The following is a 23,372-nucleotide window of genomic DNA, read 5'->3' as shown; positions in this document are numbered from 1 at the left end:
AAGGTTTTGCTTTAATAAAAACAGTGAAGGTACAGAGGAGGTTTTTGGCCAATGATGAGCAAAGGTCTGGTGAATGCTCTGAAGACATTGGGCGCCAGCGGATGATTTGAGGTCTTTTAGTTCTAAAATAATCAGGAGAGTGTCTACAGTCCATGGTTTGATTTGATAGTCTATGTAGAAGAGTTCAATATATGTGGAAGTGATCTTTGTTTCATTTTATGACATAGACTGCAACTTGCTGTTGCAATTACTGAACTGTTTAAGATTATAAATTCTGCCAACTACTGGGTTAGTGAAAAACTTCAATTGTAGTGTAATTTCACCTATAATGTCCAATAGGACCATGATTGGCCGATCTCTTCTTGCTGGGTAAATAAGAAGGGCTCAAAATCTCTTTCAAATTATGTCCTCTGGAATAAGCAGTTTGTAAAGATGCATCTTTAAACAAAGGATGTTTTTGAACAATCTTCCAGTGTTTGCATACAATTCTATTCAATGCAGGACCTGCATTCATATGTTTAGTTACAAAAGTGTACATATTATTTTCCTTATCATATCCACTTGTACTTTTCAGTAATAAATCATGATCGTTATATTTAGCTTGATGATAAGCCTTTCTTAAAATTATCATTCCATATGCACGTTTTTGCAGATTGATTGTTGCTTGTAATCCTTCATTTCACTGCATATTTGATGATATCTTAAAAATTGCGAATAGGGCAAATTTTCACAACAATATCTGGAATAACAACTATCAAATTTCAAAAAAATAATTCTGTCTGTTGCTTTCTTATGCACCCTTGTTTTAAAACCATCTAAAGTCTGATTCACTTCAACATCCAAAAATTAAATAGTTTCTTATGAATATTGATGGGTGATCTTGGAACTGCAAGAATTCAACCATTTGATGAACATCAAAAATTCCTCTACATTTCCTGTCCATAACAAAAAAGTGTCATCAATGAATCTATAGACAACCAAACAGCAGCAGCGATCCAAAGAAGGACAAACACAGCAAGAGTTTATCCAAATGTCAACTTTAATGGAAACAGGACCCAACCTGGCCAAGTTTCAGAAAAATCTTCGTCAGGGGTCACATAAGTTTTCAGAATACATTCACGGATCCAAAGCATGTACTACAATACTTGCATTTAAAAGATAAATGAGGTCCAATGTCAAAAGTAAAAGAATGCAGACAACAGCATCTGCATAGCAAAAGCTCTGGTCCAGTTCCATAAATCAGTAACCACTAAGTTGGACTTCATGGTTACTGACTTTTGGAATTGGACCACAGCTTTTTTCTTTTACTTTTGACATTGGACCTCATTTATCTTTTAAGTGCAAGTATTGTAGTACATGTTTTGAATCTGTGAATGTATTGTAGAAACCTATCCAGCTTATTTTCGAAAGAGAAAAACGCCTATAGTGCGACCTAAATCGGGAGATAGACGTTTGTCTCGCAAAGACACCCAAATCGGTATAATCGAAAGCCGATTTTGGGCGTTTCCAACTGCACTCCGTCGCGGAAACAAATAAAGTTGACGGGGGCGTGTCGGAGGCGTGGTGGAGGCAGAACTGGGGCGTGGTTATCAGCTGAGGAGAGATGGGCGTCTTTAGCTGATAATCGAAAAAAAAGGCGTTTTTACCGTGATTTTGGGTCACTTTTTTTGGACCCTTTTTTTTCATGAACAAGTCCCAAAAAAGTGCTCCAACTGCCCAGATGACCACTGGAGGGAATCGGGGATGACCTCCCCGGACTCCCCCAGTGGTCACTAACCCCCTCCCACCAAAATAAACCCACTTTAAAAACTTTTTTTCCAGCCTGTATGCCAGCCTCAAATGCCGTACCCACCTCCATGACAGCAGAATGTGTTCGATCCTCTCACAGCCTTTCCCTGGGTCAGATGTAGCTCTCGGGTGCACTACAGGGTCACATCAGCATTGCATTGTGGTGGGTATAGGGTATTGGGCTCCGTGATTTCATTAGCTTGCATTACAGTCTCACGATGTTGGTAGTTGGTAGGCTCTTCTCCCATGGTGCTTTTCCCCCTGCCTACTGGGTCAGAGTGTGCCCTGTTATGTTTCCTGTTGTAGTCCATGCGGTAGTGGCCATTTGTGTAAGCCAGTTTTAGTTCCCTTTCCTGTGTTAGCCACGTTACAGAACTTAGTTCTTCCCTTGAATGTGGCTGAAAGAGGGCATTGTACACCATTCTGCCAGCTCTGACCTACTGCTCATCTCAGTACCAGGGAGACTTGTTGCCAGTGGGGCACAACCTCTGATCTGCAGTTAACTGTGAGTAAAGGCGGTTATTCCAATAAAGGACGTTTTCGGAGAGATTAGTCTTCAGGTGTCAACTGGTGTGCCAATGTTATATAGCAGCAACCAGTCCTAGAGGCCTGCGTGTATGCAGGTCCCTGGAGCACTTTTAGTGGGTACCGCAGTGCAGTTCAGCCAGGTGGCCCCAGGCCCATCCCCCCCCCCCCCCCCCCCCACCTGTAACACTTGTGCTGGTAAATGGGAGGCCTCCAAAATCCACTGTACCCACATGTAGGTGCCCCCTTCACCCCTAAGAGCTATGGTAGTGTTGTACATTTGTGGGTAGTGGGTTTTGGCGGAGGGGTTGGGAGCTCAGCACCCGTGGTAAGGGAGCTATGCATGTGGGAGCTTTTTCTGAAGTCCACCGCACTGACCTAGGGTGCCCAGTTGGTGTCCTGGCATATCAGGGGGGCGAATGTACTATGAATCGTGGCCCCTCCCACGACCAAATGGCTCGGATTAGGAAGTTTTTGAGCAGGGCATTTTTAGTTTCCATTATCGCTAAAAAAAAAACAAACGCCCAGCTCAAAAACGTCCATTTTTTCGAAAATACAGTTCGGCCCGCCCCTTCACGGACCCGTTCTCGGAGATAAACGCCCATGGAGATAGGCGTTTCCGTTCGATTATGCCCCTCTGTGTGACCCCTAACAAAGGTTTTTCCAAAACTTGGCCAGGTTGGGTCCTGTTTCCATTAAAGTTGACATTTGGATAAACTCTTGCTGTGTTTGGCCTTCCTTGGATCACTGCTGCTATTTGGTTGTCTGTTCTACTTCTGCAATAGCCTGTCTCCTGTTTGCTTCTGCATCAATGAGTCTATGCCAGAAATATTTTTTTTCTGAAAAACGAGAATTAAAAACCCACTCATTTTCAAATTTGTTCTTGAAGAGGCATGCAACAGATGGCACAAATTTTCTTTCTTGGCTATCCTTGCCAGATCCAAGATGAATTCAGTATCCTGAGAGAGCTGTACCTACACACTAACTCTTCATGTAACACCTATAAAGAGCTGAAACGTCCAGCATTGCCATAAAATGGAATCCTCTAAGCAAGGAGTTAGCTCTAAAATGTTTAAAAAAAATAGTGGTGTCCTTAATGTATGTTTTATTATTTTCCACCTCAGATCTTAAAAAAAATATTCACATACATTAAGAGAGGTTCTAAAAGAGATCAATATGATGAAATTATAGGATGCCCCAGTGGTAAACTCTTATGAATTTTAGTAATATATAAAGTACTAGAGTCACAGAATTCTGAGCATTTAAAAACCTTAATTTACTTTTCGTCAGAAAACCTTATGTGGTTCCTTGTTTGGTGATTTTATTAATTCTAGATTTCAAATAATAGGTAGGGTCTAAAATAGTTTCTCATACCCAGTAACATCATTTAATCGTGACTCTACCTCAGTTTCATAATCCTTTCTACTTTAAATCACCACTGCATTACCCTTGTCAGCTTTCTTCATAACTATATTTTCATCATTCTTTAAAAACTCAAGGGTCAGACAGAAATAGGTTTTTGAAATTTGATAGTTGTCATCCCAGACATTCTTGAGAAAATTTGTCCTATTCACAATTTTTAAGATATCGTCGAATATGCAGTAAAATGAAGGATTTCAAGTGTCAGGGTGCGTCCAGTTCAGGTGGTCATCTGAATGTGGGGTACCACAGGGATCTCCGCTTTCCCCGATACTCTTCAACGTCATGATGATTCCCCTAGCCAAGTTACTAGCCAAACATGGCCTTAATCCCGTCATCTATGCTGATGACGTCACTATATTTATCCCTTTTAAATCCAATCTATCTGAAATCTCTGATAAAATAAATATAGGCATGACCACCCTACCCTCTTAGGCTAACGCTTTCAAGATGAAATTAAACAAAGAGAAAACACAGTGTCTAGTCCTTTCATCTCAATACTCTCCACTTCTCCCGACTACTCTTAGCACCCGAGACGTTAAACTCTCCATATCTGACAACCTAAAAATACTTGGAGTAACGATTGATAACCATTTATCATTCGAAAACCATGCTACATTCATCACAAAAAAAATGTTTAATATGATGTGGATTTTGAAATGAGTGAAATCATACCTTCCCCTGGACACCTTTCGGAACCTGGTACAATCCACAGTACTCACGCACGCAGATTACTGCAACAGTGTTTTCTTAGGATGTAAGACCCTAATCCTGAAGAAACTTCAGACTACCCAAAACACAGCAGCCAGACTTGTCTTTGGCAAGTCAAGATTCGATAGCGCAACACCTCTTCGAGAGAAACTTCATTGGCTCTCCATCAGAGAAAGAGAATAAATTTTGAAGTCCACACTCTGATTCATAAGATCATATATGGAGAATCCCCTAACTACATGAATAACCTTATCGACCTCCCAACCAGAAACAGATCATCGTCTTCTCGTACTTACCTCAATTTAAACCTTTCCAACTGCAAAGGTATTAAATACAAGACCTCCTGTGCATCCAGTTTCTCCTTTTTGGGCAGCCAGCTTTGGAACGCTCTGCCAAGATCCATCCGAACATTCAACAACCATCTACCATTCAGAAAAATGTTGAAGACCCATCTCTTCAAGAAAGCTTACCCTAATGACCCAACTTAACTTTTTAAGCCCACCCACATGATTCCTGCCCCGATGATTATTATACCTTTGACCATGTCTCACAATCTCCTTATGCTCATTCCTCAATCTCTTCCTCTCCATCCTTTCTACTCCTTACTCCTCCCAATCTCTTCTCCTTTTGCTCATCCTATCTTTGTTTACTTCTCCATGCTCAATTTACATATCCTCAAAACCCCACTACTACTATGTTTACTACAACTTGTAACATTCTCCTTCAAGACTTTGTAATTCTATTTACTATGTAAGCCGCATTGAACCTGCTATGTGTGGCAAAGCGCGGGGTACAAATGTAATTAATAATAATAATACATTGGCTCTAAAAGTTGTATTTGCTTCTTGGAAATCCCTGAGTCAAGCTACACATAAGAACTGGTGGAAACTTATATATACTACTTATAAATTTGAAATGTATATTTCCAAAAAGATGAAAAATTATGTACATTGCACCAAGAAATGGTCTACCTTAATTTCATATCTTGAGCACTCTTAATATGCTTTTCATTTCATGCTCTTTGGTCTTCTACTTATGTATATTGACTATTGCCCTCTTGTTCTTTTGTTAAATATTCTTGTATGATTGTTAAACTTTTCAATAACAATACGAATACTGAAAAAAAATAAAACAACAGAGGCTATTGAAACTATGTTGCACAGCTTGACAATGCTGTACAAGAGGTGCTTCTAATCTGCCTCTAGTTAAACTGGATCTATGTTCATTCAGTTTTAGACTTCTGATTGTTTTTCTAACATAGGAGCCCTTTTACTAAGCTGCGTAAGGCTCTACGTGCACCCAACGTGTGCCAAAACGGAGTTACCGCCCAGCTACCACATAGCTCTTGTGGTAATTTCATTTTTGGCATGCGGCTGAAAAATTTATTTTTGGGTGTGAGTATCGGACGCACACCAAGTGGCATTTGGCACGCATAGGTAATTACCAACTCTTCAATGGCTGGCGGTAAAGTGGCAGACCCAAAATGGACGCATGGCAATTTTGATTTTGTCGCACATCCATTTTTTGGCAAAAATTAAAAAAGGTATTTTTACAGGTGTGCTGAAAAATGATTCTGCACGCACCCAAAACAACGCGTATACACTACCGCACGCCATTTTTCAGCGCACCTTTGTAAAAGGGCCCCATAGATTTTATTGCATGGAGATTTATAACATAGACTGCAACTTGCTGTTGCAATTACTGAACTGTTTAAGTCTTAAGATTATAAATTCTGCCATCTACTGGGTTAGTGAAAAACTTCAGTTGTAGTGTAATTTCACAGTTCTTACAAACACTGCACCTATAGGACTAGATTCTATATTTGGCAGGGCTGCCGAGAGACTGGGCCGGGCCCTTGTTGGGTGTCAGTTTGGAGGCCGGACAGTGTCCCGGTTCTTCCTCCGGTGCGGCGGTTTTTCCCGCCATAAACGCCCATCCCCCGCTGCTCGCCTCTGCCATCTTGGCCGGCCACTCTGCTCGGACGGCTTCTTCTTGGGCCGCCCTTGAGCTGGGAGACGTTAATGCCATGGCCGCCCTTGATTTGGGCGACGGCAAAAAAGCGGCTAAAGTTAAGCGCCGTTCTTCCCGTGCGGCTCCTTCGCGGAGTGTCGCGCCGGACGCCATCTTGGATGGGCAGCATGTTTCTCCCCCGCTCTTGCAAGCGCCGGTTGAGGGTGCGTCTAGGGCTGTGGCCCAGGCTGCTGAAGTGCACAGTCTGGGGGATTTCTCCCCCGAGTTTATTTTGCTGCTGCATCAGGCCTTCCTTATGCAAAACGCTGCCCCTGCTCCCTTGTCCGATAAAGGGGTTGAGGCCCCCGGAAGTAAACGCCCTCGGGTGGATTCCCAGGCCTTAGAGGACTCTGTCTCCTCTGATGTAGATGAGGGCAGCGTATCTGAGTTCTCCCAACGGTCCTTTGGGGATTCCTTGGAGGAGACGGATTCCCGCTCGGATGGAGCGGATGACCCCTCTGCAGCGCGGATCTTTCGCTCAGAGCATTTGCCCAACCTGTTAGTGCAGGCCATGAGCATTTTGAAGATTTCCTCTCCAGAGGACGTCTCTCCCTCAGCCTCTGTTGGCACCGCCATTATGCTGGGGACGAAGCGCCCGCCTAGAACCTTCCACGTGCATGATGCCATGCACACCTTAATTTCGGCTCAATGGGATGTCCTGGAAGCGAGCCTCAAAGTGGCTAGGGCTATGTCCCGCCTCTATCCTTTGCCTGAAAGTGAACGGGAGGCTTTTCTTTGGCCTATCGTGGATTCTTTAATCACTGCGGTGACTAAGAAAACAGCGTTGCCGGTGGAAGGTGGCACGGCTCTAAAGGACGCCCAAGACAGAAGATTGGAGGCGGCCTTAAGGTCGTCCTTCGAGGCGGCTGCCTTAAGTTTGCAGGCCTCAGTTTGCGGCTCCTATGTGGCCAGGGCGTGCCTGACGATTGTGCAGCGGGCTTCCCCCTCGGATCCTTCCTTGAGGGCTGATTGGCCGGCCCTGGAATCGGGCTTGGCTTATTTGGCAGACTTACTGTATGATGTCTTGAGAGCCTCGGCTAAAGGTATGGCTCAGACAGTCTCTGCGCGGCGGTGGCTTTGGCTGAAGCATTGGTCTGCTGACCACGCCTCTAAGTCCCGCCTGGCTAAGTTGCCTTTTAAAGGCAAGCTGCTCTTTGGGGTCGAGCTGGACAAAATTGTGACCGATCTCGGCACGTCTAAGGGCAAGAGGTTACCAGAGGTCAGGGCTCGGGCCAGTGCTCGCCCCGGTAACTCCAGAGGACGGTTTCAGGAAGCCCGTCGGTACCGCCCGGGCAATTCGGGCTCCTCTGCCCCCTCTTCCTTCAAGAGGAACTTCTCCCCCAAGCAGCATTCCTTTCGCAGAGACCGCCGTCCCGGAGGTGTGCCCTCCGGTCCTCCCCCAGGGTCTCGTACCCAATGACGGGGTCCTGGTCCATGGCCCAGTGCAGATTGGAGGACACCTGTCCTCGTTTCTGGGCGAGTGGACCAGGGTAACTTCAGACGCTTGGGTGCTGGAAGTCATCAGAGACGGCTACAAGCTAGAGTTCTGCCGACCCTTAAGAGACGGGTTTGTACTCTCTCCCTGCAAGTCTCCGGTCAAAGCTGTGGCAGTGCAGCAGTCCTTGGACAATCTGATCCGCCTGGGTGCGGTCGTTCCGGTGCCAGAAAATCAGCTTGGCAAGGGACGTTACGCCATTTACTTTGTGGTACCAAAGAAAGGAGGTTCTGTACGGCCTATCCTCGACCTCAAAGGGGTCAATCGGGCCTTGAAAGTTCGGCACTTTCGCATGGAGACTCTCCGCTCTATTATAGCGGCAGTGAAGGCAGGGGAGTTCCTGGCATCCTTGGACATCAAGGAAGCGTACTTGCATATTCCCATCTGGCCTCCTCATCAACGCTTTCTGCGTTTTGCAGTCCTGGGCCGACACTTCCAGTTCAGAGCCCTCCCGTTCGGGTTGGCTACTGCTCCGCGGACCTTCTCCAAAGTAATGGTGGTCATCGCGGCCTTCCTGCGAAAGGAAGGAGTACAAGTCCATCCTTATCTGGACGACTGGTTGATCCGAGCCCCCTCTTATGCAGAGTGCGGCAAAGCTGTGGACCGAGTGATTGCTCTTTTGAGCTCCCTGGGGTGGATCATCAACTGGGAGAAAAGCCAGCTGCGCCCGACTCAGTCCCTGGAGTATCTGGGAGTTCGATTCGACACCCAAGTGGGCAGAGTGTTCCTGCCGGACAATCGGATTGTCAAACTTCAGGCTCAGGTGGACCAGTTCCTAGTAGCCTCTCCGCTTTGGGCTTGGGACTATGTGCAGCTGTTGGGCTCTATGACGGCCACGATGGAAGTAGTGCCCTGGGCCAGGGCTCATATGAGACCACTACAACACTCTCTGCTGCAGCGCTGGACTCCAGTGTCGGAGGATTATGCTGTGCGCCTTCCCTTGGACCCAGCAGTGCGCAAAGCACTGAGCTGGTGGCTGAAGACAGACAAGTTGTCTGCAGGGATGCCTCTTGTGACCCCGGAGTGGATTGTCGTCACGACGGACGCCCCTTTGACGGGCTGGGGAGCCCACTGTTTGGGAAGGACAGCGCAGGGGCTCTGGTCTCCTGCAGAGGCAAAGTGGTCTATCAACCTCCTGGAACTCAGAGCCATTCGGTTGGCGCTTTTGGAGTTCCTCCCGGTACTGGTGTTGAAGCCAGTTCAGGTCTTGTCGGACAATGCCACGGCTGTGGCCTATGTCAACCGCCAGGGAGGTACCAAGAGCGCCCCTCTAGCCAAGGAGGCCATGAATCTATGCCAGTGGGCGGAAGCGAACCTGGAACAGCTGTCAGCGGCCCACATTGCCGGAGTCATGAATGTCAAGGTGGACTTTCTCAGTCGCCATACCTTGGATCCCGGAGAGTGGCAGTTATCGGCTCAGGCGTTCTTGGACATCACGAAGCGCTGGGGCCAGCCGAGCCTAGATCTGATGGCGTCATCGGCCAATTGCCAAGTGCCGCGCTTTTTCAGCAGAGGACGGGACCCTCGATCTCTGGGTGTAGATGCTCTTCTCCAACAGTGGCCGACACAAGAGCTTCTCTATGTGTTCCCGCCCTGGCCCATGTTGGGCAGGGTACTAGACCGGGTGGCAAAGCATCCGGGCCGGATAATCCTGGTGGGTCCGGACTGGCCCAGACGTCCCTGGTATGCAGACTTGATCAGGCTCTCAGTGGATGACCCTCTGCGGCTGCCAGTGGAGCAGGGCCTGTTGCATCAGGGTCCCGTGGTGATGGAGGATCCCTCCCCCTTTGGTCTTACAGCCTGGCTATTGAGCGGCAGCGTCTGAGGAAGAAGGGCTTCTCAGACAAGGTCATCGCCACTATGCTGAGAGCGAGAAAGTGCTCTACTTCTACTGCTTACGCCAGGGTTTGGCGTACCTTTGCAGCGTGGTGTGAAGCAGGCTCACTTTCTCCCTTCACTGCTCCAATTTCTTCAGTGTTGGCGTTCCTGCAAGAAGGTCTGGAGAAAGGCCTGTCGCTCAGTTCCCTTAAAGTCCAGGTAGCGGCTCTGGATTGCTTCAGGGGCCGCCTGAAGGGTGCTTCCCTGGCTTCGCAGCCAGATGTGGTGCGTTTTCTCAAGGGAGTTAATCACCTGCGCCCTCCTCTGCACTCAGTGGTGCCTGCGTGGAATCTCAACCTGGTGCTAAGAGCCTTGCAGAAGCCGCCTTTTGAACCCTTGTCGAGGGCATCTCTGAAAGACCTGACGTTGAAAGCAGTCTTTTTGGTGGCTATCACTTCAGCCAGAAGGGTTTCCGAGCTCCAGGCACTCTCATGTCGAGAGCCTTTTCTGCAGTTCACTGAGGCAGGAGTGACTATTCGCACAGTGCCTTCCTTCCTGCCCAAGATTGTTTCTCGCTTCCATGTGAATCAGCAGCTCTGTCTCCCTTCCTTTCGTAGGGAGTACTACCCAGAGGAATACTCTGCTCTCAAATATCTGGATGTGAGACGAGTCATCATCAGATACTTGGAAGTGACCAATGATTTCCGGAAGTCGGATCATCTGTTTGTCCTGTTTGCAGGTCCTCGTAAGGGTCTGCAGGCTGCTAAGCCTACAGTGGCAAGATGGGTCAAGGAAGCCATTGCAGCGGCTTATGTGGCCGCGGGGAAGGTGCCGCCTATCCAGCTGAAGGCTCACTCCACTAGAGCTCAGGCGGCCTCGATGGCAGAGGCCGGGTCCGTCTCCTTGGAAGAGATATGCAAGGCGGCAACTTGGGCATCGGCCCATACCTTTTCCAGGCATTACCGCTTGACTGTGGCTGCTCGGGCGGAGGCCCGGTTTGGAGCTTCAGTGTTGCGGTCAGGGATTTCAATGTCCCGCCCTGGGTGAGTACTGCTTCGGTACATCCCACCAGTCTATGGATTGATCAGCATGATGATATGGAAGGTAAAATTAGGTATCATACCTGATAATTTTCTTTCCATTAATCATAGCTGATCAATCCATAGCCCCTCCCAGATATCTGTACTGTTTATATTCTGGTTGCATTTCGGGTTCAAGTTTAGTCTTCAGTTCCTGTTCAGGAGGACTTCGTGTTCAAGTTTTTTCAATTGGATTCTTCAAGAGTTGAGACGAGTTTGTGTTACAGTGAGCTGCTGCATTCCTCTCCCCTCCGTTTTCGGGGCTGGATTGAGACATAAATTCTGCCGGCGCTCCCTCCCGCTTCGTGCGGCTGTAGGGCAGCTTTGTACCCCTCCCGCTTCGGCGGTGTTAGGGTCAGTCAGCTCCTCCCGCGGTTGCGGTTGCAGGATAAGCCAGATCCCCCCGCATCGGCGGGGTGGTGTCCCTCCCCCGCTCCGCGGAGATGAGCTGGACGGATTCCAGAGTGTCCCTTTGTGGGTGTAATTCTCTAAGTGCTGAGTCCTGCGGATGGAGCTTGGATATCAACATACTGAGGAGTTTCCGGCAGCACATGACCACATATAGGAAGGCAAAAGGATTGCTCTCTATCTCCACCTGCTGGTAGATGGACACAACCCACCAGTCTATGGATTGATCAGCTATGATTAATGGAAAGAAAATTATCAGGTATGATACCTAATTTTACCATCACTCCACTGCAAAACACTATACACAAACTTGTGCAAAAACACACTCATAACCTTACCAAACCATAACAGCACTAATTCCAAGGACAGGACGAGCTACAACCTTATGCGTGGAAAGGCAGCACTGTAATTACACCGGGCTCTAAAACACCAGTACACTACCTAATGAAAAACAAAGCAAAAAGGGCTGCAAATACTACACACTAGCAGAATACTGCACCTTGATCACACATGAAAAACACATGACAACAGATATGACACTAGGAACTAGAAATAAAAAAAATATGAAGGCAAAATACTGAACTGGAAAGTTACCTCAAGAAGTCAGACTCAGCATGCAGCAATACTAGAAAAATTGAAACTTACATGCAAAATATCACAGATGCACATTTCTAAAAGCTGACATATTCCAATTAATAAATTCTTAATAAAATACTTTTTTCTACCTTTGTTGTCCGATCATTTAGTTTTTCTATTCGCTTTGGTCCCAGTGTCTTCTGTTTTATGCAGTGTCTTCTTTCCATTTGATATTTTTTTCTCTCACCATGTCCATCATCCTCCTGTGTCCTGTCTACCATCTGTAGCCCTGTCCCTATCCTTTCTCCAGTTTCAGCATCTGCCTTCAAAGTGTTCCGATCCAGCCCTCAAATTCAGCAATTTTCCCTCCATCCATATCCAGCATTTCTCCTCACTTCCCTCCCCTCCATCCATGTGCATGTACTTCTTGTCTTCCCTCCATCCATGTCCAGCATTTCTCCTCTCTCCCTTCCCCTCCATCTGTGTGCATCTCCTTCCTTTGTCTTTTCTTCCCTTCATCCTTGTCCAACATTTCTCCTCTCTTCCCTGCCCTCCACTCCATCCATCCATGTCCAGCATTTCTCCTCTCCTCCCTCCCCTCCATCCATGTGCATCTCCTTCCTGACTTCCCTCCTCTCCATCCATCCATGTCCAGCAACTCTCCATTGTCCCCTGGCCTTTCTGCCATCTACCCATATCCAGTAAATTTCCTCTCTCCCCTGCCCCCTCCATTCATCCATCCATGTTCAGCAATTCTCCTCTCTCCCCTGCCTTCCCCTCCTGTCTAGGAATTCTCCTCTCTCCCCTGCCCTCCCCTCCTCTCCAGCGATCTCTTCTCTCCCCGCCTTCCCTCCCCTCCTGTCCAGCAAGCTCTTCTCTCCCCCCTGCCCTCCCCTCCTGTCCAGTGATCTCTTCTCTCCCCCCCGCCCTACTCTCCTGTCCAGCGATTTCTTAGTTCTCTCCCCCCTGCCCTCCTGTCCAGCGATCGCTTCTCTCGCCCTCTGCCCTCCCCTCCTGTCCAGTGATCTCTTCTCTCCCCCCTGCCCTCCTCTCCTGTCCAGCGATCTCTTAGTTCGATCCCCCTGCCCTGTCCTCCTGTCCAGCGATTGCTTCTCTCCCCCCCTGCCCTGCCCTCCCCTCCTCTCCATGTCCAGCGATTTCCTCACCCCTGCCCTCCCATCCATTGCCAAGTGATTCTCCATGCCCTCCCTCAGCTCCCTGACAGCCCTCCTCGCTCACCATTCCTACTGGGCCCCCCTGCCATTCCTTCCTACCCCCCCCCCCCCCGTGCGCATTTAATCGTTTTACATTTCTTCCTCCATCACCAGCAGCGCTGCCATTCATTCTCACAGGCAGCTCCGCTCCCCTCTGCTGCGTCCATCTGGCCCTACGTTACGTAAACAGGAAGTGCATCAGAGAGGGCCGGATAGACGCTGCAGAGGGGAGCGGAGCTGCCTGTGAGAATGAATGGCAGTGCTGCCGGCGACGGAGGAAGAAACGTAAAATGGTTAAGCGGTGGGGGGGGGGGGTAGGAAGGAATGGCAGGGGGGCCCGAAGGAATGGCGAGCGAGGAGGGCTGTCGGGGAGCTGAGGGAGGGCAGGGAGAATCGCTGGACAATGGATGGGCGGGCAGGGGGCGAGGAAATCACTGGATGCAAGGGACGTGCGGTGCCGGGCCCAGGGAATTTTGTCCCCCCTGCCCCCCCCCCTCTCGGCGGCCCTGATATTTGGTGCTGAAAAAATTGGCACTGATGGAAAACATGCTTAGCTGTATTCTATAAACCACACCTAAAGTTAGGCACGGTTTACAGAATATGCCTAAACCTATTCATGTGCCTAGAATTTAGGCACAGGCAATTACGCCAATGAAATTGCCCACACCTAACTTTAGGCACAGAACGGGTTATTCTACAACACTGCACATACATTTTAGGAACATCCACAACCCGCCCATGCTCCTTCCATGGCCATATCCCCATTTGAGAGCTGCATGGTAGAATTTACACAGACTACTTTATAGAATACACTTAGCGAGCATTGCACATAAATTCTAATTAGTGCCAATTAGTTCTGATAATTGCTTGTTAACATCCAATTATCAATGCTAATTTGCTTATTAACCATTCGAGTTGTGCGTGGAAATCAGAATATGCCTAGATTTGCACATAGAACTCAAGTCGTTCTAGATAGAATTTGGGGGATAATGTCCATAAGGACCACTGTCCGATCTCTTCTCACTGGGTAAATAAGAAGGGCTCAAAATCTCTTTCAAATTATGTCCTCTGGAATAAGTAGTTTGTAAAGATGCATCTTTAAACAAAGGATGTGCTTGAACTATCTTCTAATGCTTGCGTACAATTCTATTCAATGCAGGACCCGCATTCGTGTATTTAGTTACGAATGTGTATATATTATCTTCCTTGTCATATCCACTTGTATTTTTCAATAATAAATCATGATCGTTATATTTAGCTCGATGATAAGCCTTTTTTCAAAATTCTCATACCATACGCACGTGCTTGCAGAACCTGCATTAAAAGTTTTGGTTTTTTCTTGTGTGGTGAGGTGGGGGTTGAGTCCCTTCCAAATGCAGGCATCTACTAGAAGGGGGAACCAGGGAGGCCACCCAGGCATAGGCCAGCTAGGGTAAAGAGAGTGGAGTCACACGGGAGTGCTTGGAGGGCTAGGGAATCATGGGAAAAGGAAGTAGGAGGGCAGGCGCCTCCGGGAAAGAAAAGGAAGTCCTGGAGATAATGGATAGGAGGAGAGATGAGCAAAGATGAGCAGGTGGCTGAACCAATGGACTAGATAGAAGCTGGTGCCCGATTGAACCATGAACAATTTTAGGACCGGGCTGAAGACAGCATGGAAGTAAAGCTAAGTCCTTAATAGGTCCTGGGTGCTACCCATTATTGCTAGATTGGACTATTTGCATAATTTTCAGTTGAAAACCCTGACAGGTGGAGGAGGAAGCATGTACCAGAAACGCTGAATGGCAGCAGGCTGTCCTAGCTAGGCTAAGTGCTAGTGAGCCCTCTGCTAGAAGTTTTTTTATTTTTCCTTTAGGTTAGAGAGGATAACCTTTTGATGAACAGAGTGTGATTTGGAACTATAAAATATGCTGCACATCTTTGAATTTTGTGGGGAGAAGGGGGTGGGAAGGGGCACTGAGTTTTCTCAGTGGGGCCCTAGAGGCATCAGAACTGGAAGCCAGGATTGCATTTATTTTTCCTAGTTTTGTTTTCTTTCCGTGAGGGAGGGGAAAGGAAGTTCCTACTCACAGTGAACTTAGCCAGCCTACAGTAGCTGAGAGGGGTGATAGAGGTCCAGGCTGCAGTCTATTTTGGGTGTGAAGAAAAGCAAGCCAGAGTACTGTTAAGTGACTACATCTGGGGAAGCACAGTCTGTGTTTGGTGGTAGAATGTTTGACCAAACCTTCAATTAAATCCAGAAAAGTAGTGGAGCCAAGTCAGAAGTATATGTGTCAGAAAACCAGAGGGGAATCATCATGAGGTTGAAGAGTATCAGGGCAGAGATCCCTGTGGTACCCCGCATTCAGATGACCATGGGGAAGATATGTTTGTAGTTCCTTTGACTTGGTAAGGTCTTGTGGTAATAAAGCTTTTTATCCAGTTGATGATATTGCCTCCGATTCCAAGTTTGTCCAGAAGTTTAGTTAGGATAGTATGATCAACGATGTCAAAAGTGCTGGATAAGTCAAATTGTAGGAGAAGGATACGGTTTCCAATTGCTATTTCTTGTTTGAATTTGGATATTAAGGTAAGAAGAACCGTTTCAGTGCTATGGGCCGAACGAAAGCCCGACTGCGATTTGTGCAGGATTGAGAATTTCTGACTATATTCATTGAGTTGCGAGGTCACTCTGTTTTCCATCAGTTTTGCGATTAGAGGGATGGAGGCAATTGGACGGTAGGTAGTTGGTAATATCATTTGCAGGTTTTTATTGGGGGGGGGGGGGTTGGTATAGGTGTTAGTAATATATTGCCATGTCTGGTGGGGAAGGAGCCTTGCTGAAGTAGGAAGTTTAAGTGGGTGGTGAATAGAAGTGAACAATCATATTCATTCAATATTGTTGAGAAACAGATATCTTTGAGAAGTATATATTTAAAACAGATGACATTAGGTATTTTAAACAAGCATTAAATAGTATGCCAGACTTCAGCCCAGTATTGCTTAATGAATGAGTAATCAAACACCAGGTGTTTGAACGTACCAGGGGCTTGTTTACAGGACCATGTTATTTCATTATTTGACATCATTCCTGTACATATTAAAGGAGGAGTTCACAGCAGAAACTTGTTACAATGTGAGCAGCATTACACAAACTGATCTCTACAACCTACTGGGTTAAACAATCATATAGAGTGGAAAATCTTCATGTGAATTTGTTTTTTTTCTTTTAATGAATTTCAACACACTGGTGATCATAGTGAGTTGTAGCCAATACAACAGTGTATTGTGCAGCTCTTATCCGCTGCAAGACTGATTGTGTTTTTGTAAGTCAGTGCCATTTTGAAACCAGTGTTGCTAGCAGCTAAGAAGATTATTTAACTGCAACAGTTTTGTAAGTTATAAATTGTGTTTATTTTTAGCTGTTAGCAGAAGCAGGCAATTATAGAGTGGAGTGGCAAGCTGCTATTTTGTTCAAGCTTCCCAAGTTTACTTCATTTAAAAATGATGGAACATGACATCAATTCTATTGAAGCCCAGATAGCTGATGTTTTGAGAGTTGCTACAATTGTAAGAATGTTGTGTGGTTTTAGCATATGCCTATTTTTTGATTATTGGTGATTGTGGTATTTCTTTACAAGTTTACCTGAATGAGTGGATAACAACTGTGCAATCTAGTCTCCATTAATCTGAGGACTTTTAAGATTTTGCAACTGCAACATTAATATTTTGAAACACAACCCCTAATAAAGCCACAACAGTGAAATGGTTGGGCCACTGTTGGGTGGAAGTTAAGTGTTTCTTTTTCATATTTTGAGCACATGTATGATATGTAAATTTAGTTGCCATTTTTTAATTATGCACAGAGAAGAATTTAAATTGCACATGGTGATTAATTGAATACAGTGATAAGGAGGTATTTTTTGACCAATGATAAAATTAACAACCCCAGTAAAGATGCATGGTTTCTCTATTGTCTATGTGTCTGAGGTGTTTTTCCTTGTATGCCTTAATACCATAAGCTCATACCAACAGAGTGTACTTAACTCATTGTGTTGTTCAGTGTTTCACTTATTATTGAGCACAAGTGTTGTCTCCATATTGTTGTTTGTTATTATTCCTCTTACTAGAAAAGCTTATGAGTCTTTTAAACCTTAATTAGAATTTCTGCTTCTACAATTGCAGTCTGATGCCTGTTTCTGATTAGCAGATGCTCCTTATACTGGAGACTCCCTTTATAAGCAAAACATTCAATGACAGAAACAGTTAGTATCTCTCAGCAGTTGAACCTTCTGCATTGACCTTCTCTGCTAGGCATACTTCTTTCAACCAATATTGATAAGGTTATTAATACCACAAAAGATTTTACTAGCAAAAACAACCTCAAAATCAATAACCACAACCAATAGAAAGGGTTTAGCCTAAAGAAGTGGGTCCTGCTCAATCTAAGTAGCAGCCTTCTTTTTTTTAACTATATTCTGAGCCTCCACTCCTACTTGTGGGGGACTGGGTTCAGTATTTTCCTTCCGGCCTTGCAGGAGATCGCAACAGACTGTTGGGGGGGGAGGGGGGTCCTTTTTGTAATCTTGGATGGATATCATCTCAGATTTATCAGCTGGCCTCTGGATCAACTTTTATCATGGACTCAACCTGCCTCTGATCATCTCAGTCTCTTACAAGAAGTAGTCCATAAGAACATAAGACTAGCCATTCTGGGTCAGACCAATGATCTGTCTATCCCAGTATCCTGTTTCCAATCCAGGTCTCAAGTACCGGGCAGAAACCCAAACTGTAGCAATACCTTTTCCTCCAGTCCAAGGACATAAAACCTATTCCACCACAGGAGAGGAATAGAGGTTTCTACTCAAGATACTTTCTCATTCTGAAAAATATAGGAGGCTTTCACCATATGCTATGGGGCTCATTTTTGAAAGAGAAAAACGTCCAAAAAGCGGCACAAAACAGCAGATGGACCTTTTTCACAAAAATGCCCTAATTGCTATTTTCTAAACTCATTTTATGACCTTTTTCCTATGTAGTTCATCTAAATATAATATGTAAGCCACATTGAGCCTGCCATGAGTGGAAAAGCGCGGGGTACAAATGTAACAAAAATAAATTTAAAAAAAAATCTGAAGGGGGCATGTTGGAGTTGTGTTTTGGGTGTGCTTACAATTTGGATGTTTTTCTAGGAAAATGGAACATTCCAGGGCAAAATAAAATAGGACATTTTTGGCTAGACCTATTTCAGTAATGACTAAGTGCCAAAAAGGTACCCAAAATGACCAGATGGCCACTGGAGGGATTAAGGCACAACCCCTCTTTAATCCCCCAGAAGTCACTGACCCCCTCCCACCCCCTAAGAGGTGAAAGTGACAGTATATACCAGGCTGTATCACAGCTCCAGATATAATGGCTATTCCTTTTAGAGGAGCAAGCAGGTCCCTAGAGTAACCTAGTTGTTAGTGCAGTGGACTGTAGAGAAGGGACCCAGGCCCATATCCTCCCTAAACTGTTACACTTGTGAAAAGTGTGAGCACCCCAAAAACTACAGAGCACCTACTGAACCCACATATAGGTGACACCTGAAGGCATAAGGGATATTGTAGTAGTGCACAGTACATTTTTTGCTATTCCTAGAGGGTTCACCATATAATATTAGGGGGTTATGATGTGATGTGTATCTGGGACCTTTTATGTGGTTTACTGCAGTGCCCCCTAGGCTGCCCCACTGCTCCACTGGGATGTCTGTGTAGCCAGTCTTATAAGACTGCTGGACCCTGGCAATCCCAATGGCTTACTTTTTGTGTGTTTTACCCTTGGACATTTTTTTGTTTGAAAATGGCCCTTAAAGATGCACTGAGCACAAAAACATCTAAAAAGATAGACACTTTTCCGGTTCAAAAATGACCATGTTTGGCACTGGATTATTGGATGTTGTTTGCAAAACATCCAAAATTGGATTTGGACATTATATCAAAAATGCCCTTCTATATCTCAGAGACCTCAACCATTTCCTTCTCAAGGAAAAGTTCAGATTGACCAATCCCCCCTCCTTTCTTCCTCTGTTCAATAAAAAGGGGACTGGATGTGTATTTTGGATCTCAAGGATACTTATACAAATATTCCAACACATCCTTATTACAAGAAGTAACTCACATGTACCCAGGGGTGTGCTGGTAAATTTTTAACAACAGGCTCTTTCTCCGGACGTAGCCAGCTCTGCAGTTGGAAGGGCCAGGGGTGGCCGGGTGGGGGGGGGGGGAAGCAATATTTGCCTCTCTCTCCTCCCTCCCTTCGTGCGGGCACGCTAGGCATACCTTTGCTGGCAACCAATAAATGGACTGCCACCACTCCCAACATCTTGCTCTGAGCAGCATGCTGAAACTTCTCACACATGCTAGAGAAGTCCCAGCCTGCTGCTCTGAGCTGGAAACAAGGAGCGGGGAGCAGCAGCAGTCTACTTACTTGGCTGGCAGGGCTCAGCATCCCCACCAGCAAAGTAAAAGAAAATTTAGCAGGGGGCCCAAGTCCACATTTTGGGAGCCAGTTGTTAAAGTAGCCATGGAGGGCCCTACTTTAACAACCGGCTCCCAAAATTCTTAAAAACTTAACAACCGGCTCTTGCGAGCCTGTGAGAGCCTGCTCCAGCACACCACTGCATGTACCCTTCAGTCCAACCATTTCCAGTACAATGTCCTCCCTTCAGCCTGTTGTCAGCCTCCATGGTATTTTCAAAATGCCTTATGGTGGTAGTTACTCATCTTCACCAACAAGGGTATGAAGCATTCATATACCTCATCAACTGTCTTTTAGTGGCTCAGTCAGAGTCACAGGTTTTAACTGTCTGAAGAAAAAAATTACTCTTCTTCAGATTCTGGGATTTCTTTTCAACTTTTAAAAGTTCACCCTACATCCAACCAATACCATTTCTTTTACAGGAGTAGTCATGGAGATTATCCAATGCACAGTTTTTCTTCCAGATTACAAGCTCCAGAGCCAGTGGTCTATATTCATGCCATACAGTCAGCAATAATAATAGTGGTCTCTTTTTGTATGTCCCCTCATCAAACAAACTTGCAACTTACTTAAATCAAAAGACTGATTAAATTAGAACCAAATTTACACTCTTCATATATTGACTTTTAGGACAAGACAGTTTAGTTTGAATTTATACCAATGGAAGAGTCTTCTTATTAAGTGTAAAACAATTCACTAAAAGTAATTGTGATTTAGTTCCTTGTCTTACAACCATAAGACCTTTCCTCAACAGCCATAGATTTAAAAAATTGAGGAGATCTTTTACTAAAAGCTTGAGTTATCTGCAGCAGTTCCCATTTTATTCCTATGGGCCCTGCTGCAAGTAAGTTGAGCTAATCTTTAGTAAAAGACCCCCTTAATGACTAATTTATTCTTTTCAACTGGTAATTTTCCAGAAGACATCAGTACTATAATGCTGACTCCTATTTTAAAGGTAAAATACAAAACCAAACTGTGTGCAATTGCTGCCAGACTAGTTCCATGCAATCATTTAGCTCAACAGTGAAACCCATGCAAATGTGTACTTTGAATTATTCCTTATTTTTCTTTATGTTGGGGGAAGAAAAATACCTCTGAGACCCATCTGGGGGTCATAGCCACTATTGCAATGCTGGCATGGTTTCTTTCATCGGTCTAAAAACTCCCCTTTTTTTAATTTCAATGTGCAAATTCAGTTGTCTGAACTTTAAAAGTAATGTGGTGGTCAAAATGTCAAGCTATAGCAGTAATCTCGTGAGCGCAATGGTGATGCTTCCTCAGGAGTTAAGTGCTTCCATCTATAACACAACATTCTTGATTGTCTTTCCCACGTGAACTTTGGAGATATTAGCTTAAGGGCCACTTTGCTTCCCTGAGCCTCCCCCAGGTACTAGAGCCCAGCCATCTCCTTGGGAGGAATCCTTCTTTCACAGCCTTCCTCCAGGAGACCTCTTGCTTCTTCTCATTTCTCAAATTTGATCTATTATTTGAGAATATTAACAGTTGGCCCAGTTTCTGCATTCAGTCCATATAAACTTTTATAAACCAAACATGCAAGCTTGAAATATATTCAACTATCAACCCTAAGCCAATGCAATTCATTTAACAATGGAATGGACTCAGTATATCTCCCTACACCAAATATCAAAAGTGTAGAGCTGTTTTGAAGTAATTTAAGTCTCTTTCTAAGACACAATGTAATGGAACAATAAAGTGAATTACAATAATCGAAATTTGGCTGTAGAATGCTTGAGCAATTGTTCTAAAATTTACAGGACTTAAAAAAGATCTAATAGACCTGAGATGAAGCAATACAAAAAAATAATTTTTTAACTAATTCATTAATCTGGTATTCAGATGTCAACTTACAGTCTAAGATTGTTTCCTAATGCCTTGGTTTTTCTTCAAATTTGAGATTAGCTCCAGAAGTCAAAACAATTTTAGTCGATACAGCTTGCAGCTGATCTCCAAACCAATGTAACATCGTCTTTTGAGTATTTAACATAAGAAAATTGGCTTTTGCCTGCTCTTCTATGATAAGTAATAAAACATTTTACATTTTGAATGGTATCATCTAAAGTACAAAAATATCATCCTCATCCTATATAATAAAAAGCACCTCACTTTCTTAAGAAATATCTCCTTGAAATTCTGGCATACCCTCAGTCTGCTATTCCGCCAATTAATAGAATTTATTACCTTCCAGAATATAAACAGTCTGAGGTGAATCCAATAGTTAATGATCAAAATCCTGAATTAAATCTTCAAGAGATTTCAGCTTTATTGGAGGAATCTATTTCAGAAGTGTCTACTCGAAGGACTTTACTGATATCGTTTGTTTTTGAACAAGACTTGAAGGCTCTTTTGAAATTATACTTCAAAAATTCTCAAAAAATATTTTGTGGACAAAAAGTGTGGATCTTTCCAGATATGATGGGAACTACGCAGGATCGAAGAAGAACTTTCCTAGCTTATAGAGAAGTTAGATCTTTTCTTGTTAGCATACCCTTGCAAATGTTGTATAAAGTATATGGGGAATAAATATATTTTCTTTGACCCAGACCAGCTTAAAAAGTTCATAGAAAATAAGAAATTGCCCAGATAGTTGGTGTAAAGGTTCTAAGGGAAATATAAAGATACTGGGGATTTGTGGATCAGGCCATTTTCCTTTTACCTATATGTCATTAGACTCCTTATTTGAGTACTCCTCCCAAACTGATGGTGGTCTAAGGAAGCTGAATATTTGCCTTTAGTATATTTTTTATTTATTTACAATTGATACAAAGATTTTGTTGTTAATAATTCTGGCTATTATTTACTTACCTTTGTAATTGCTGCTGTGTTGCAACTTATAAGTTTATTTTGTAAACTGTAAGAAACTAATTGGCCGGCCATCTTTTTCTTTCGATAATACAGTTTAGCCCGGCCAAATGCCAGAGTTCGCCGGGTTTGAGATGGCCGGTTTTGTTTTTCAGCGATAATGGAAAAAAATACCGGTGATCTCCAACCTGGCGATATCCAAGGCATTTAGTCGTGGGAGGAGCCAGCATTTGTAGTGCACTGGTCCCCCTCACATGCCAGGACACCAACTGGGCACCCTAGGGGTCAGTGCAGTGGACTTCAGAAAAAGCTCCCACATGCATAGCTCCCTTACTTTGGGTGCTGAACCCCCCAACCCCCCCCCCCCCCCAAAGCTCACTACCCACAAATGTATACCACTCCGTAGGTCTTAGGGGTGAAGGGGGCAACTACATGTGGGTACAGTGGGTTGTGGAGGGCTCCCATTTACCAGCACAAGTGTTACTGGTAGGGGGGGATGGGCCTGGGTCCACCTGCCTTAAGAGAACTGCGGTACCCACTAAAAGTGCTCCAGGGACCTGCATACACTCAGGCCTCTAGGACTTGTTGCTGCTGTATAACCTTGGCACACCAGTTGAGACCTGAAGACTAATCTCTTTGAAAAAGTCCTTTATTTGAATAAGCACGTTTACTCACAGTTAACTGCAGATCAGAGGTTGTGCCCCACTGGCAAAGAGTCTCCCTGGTACTGAGATGAGCAGTAGGTCAGAGCTGGCAGAATGGTGTACAATGCCCTCTTTCAGCCACATTCAAGATAATAACTAAGTTCTGTAACGTGGGTAACACATGAAAGTGATCTAAAACTGGCTTACAAAAATGGCCACTACCTCATGGACTACCGGAAACAAAACTGGACACACTCTGACCCAGTTAGCAGGGGGAAAAGCACCATGGGAGTAAAACCCACTACCCTACACCCACCACAATGCATTGCTGATGTGACTCTGCAGTGCACCTAACAGAAAAGGTGTCACA

General features: G+C 45.0%; 1 protein-coding gene and 1 long non-coding RNA gene across 2 annotated transcripts in view; one reads left to right on the top strand and one right to left on the bottom strand.

Moving 5' to 3' along the window:
- Positions 1-23,372, top strand: part of MEI1 (meiotic double-stranded break formation protein 1) — a 669,052-nt gene that overhangs the window by 612,183 nt on the left and 33,497 nt on the right. The window lies entirely within an intron of this gene.
- LOC115473093 lies at positions 1,164-18,505 on the bottom strand. Its single transcript, XR_003942605.1, has 3 exons — positions 18,496-18,505; positions 17,804-17,808; positions 1,164-1,249 (listed from the first exon to the last, which is right to left on the bottom strand). It is a non-coding gene; the product is annotated as an uncharacterized LOC115473093 (long non-coding RNA).

The sequence above is a fragment of the Microcaecilia unicolor genome, chromosome 1 (genome assembly GCF_901765095.1).
Source record: "Microcaecilia unicolor chromosome 1, aMicUni1.1, whole genome shotgun sequence".
Lineage (NCBI taxonomy): Eukaryota > Metazoa > Chordata > Amphibia > Gymnophiona > Siphonopidae > Microcaecilia > Microcaecilia unicolor.
The sequence above is the reverse complement of the archived record's forward strand: the minus strand, read 5'-3'. Positions and strand labels throughout refer to the sequence as shown.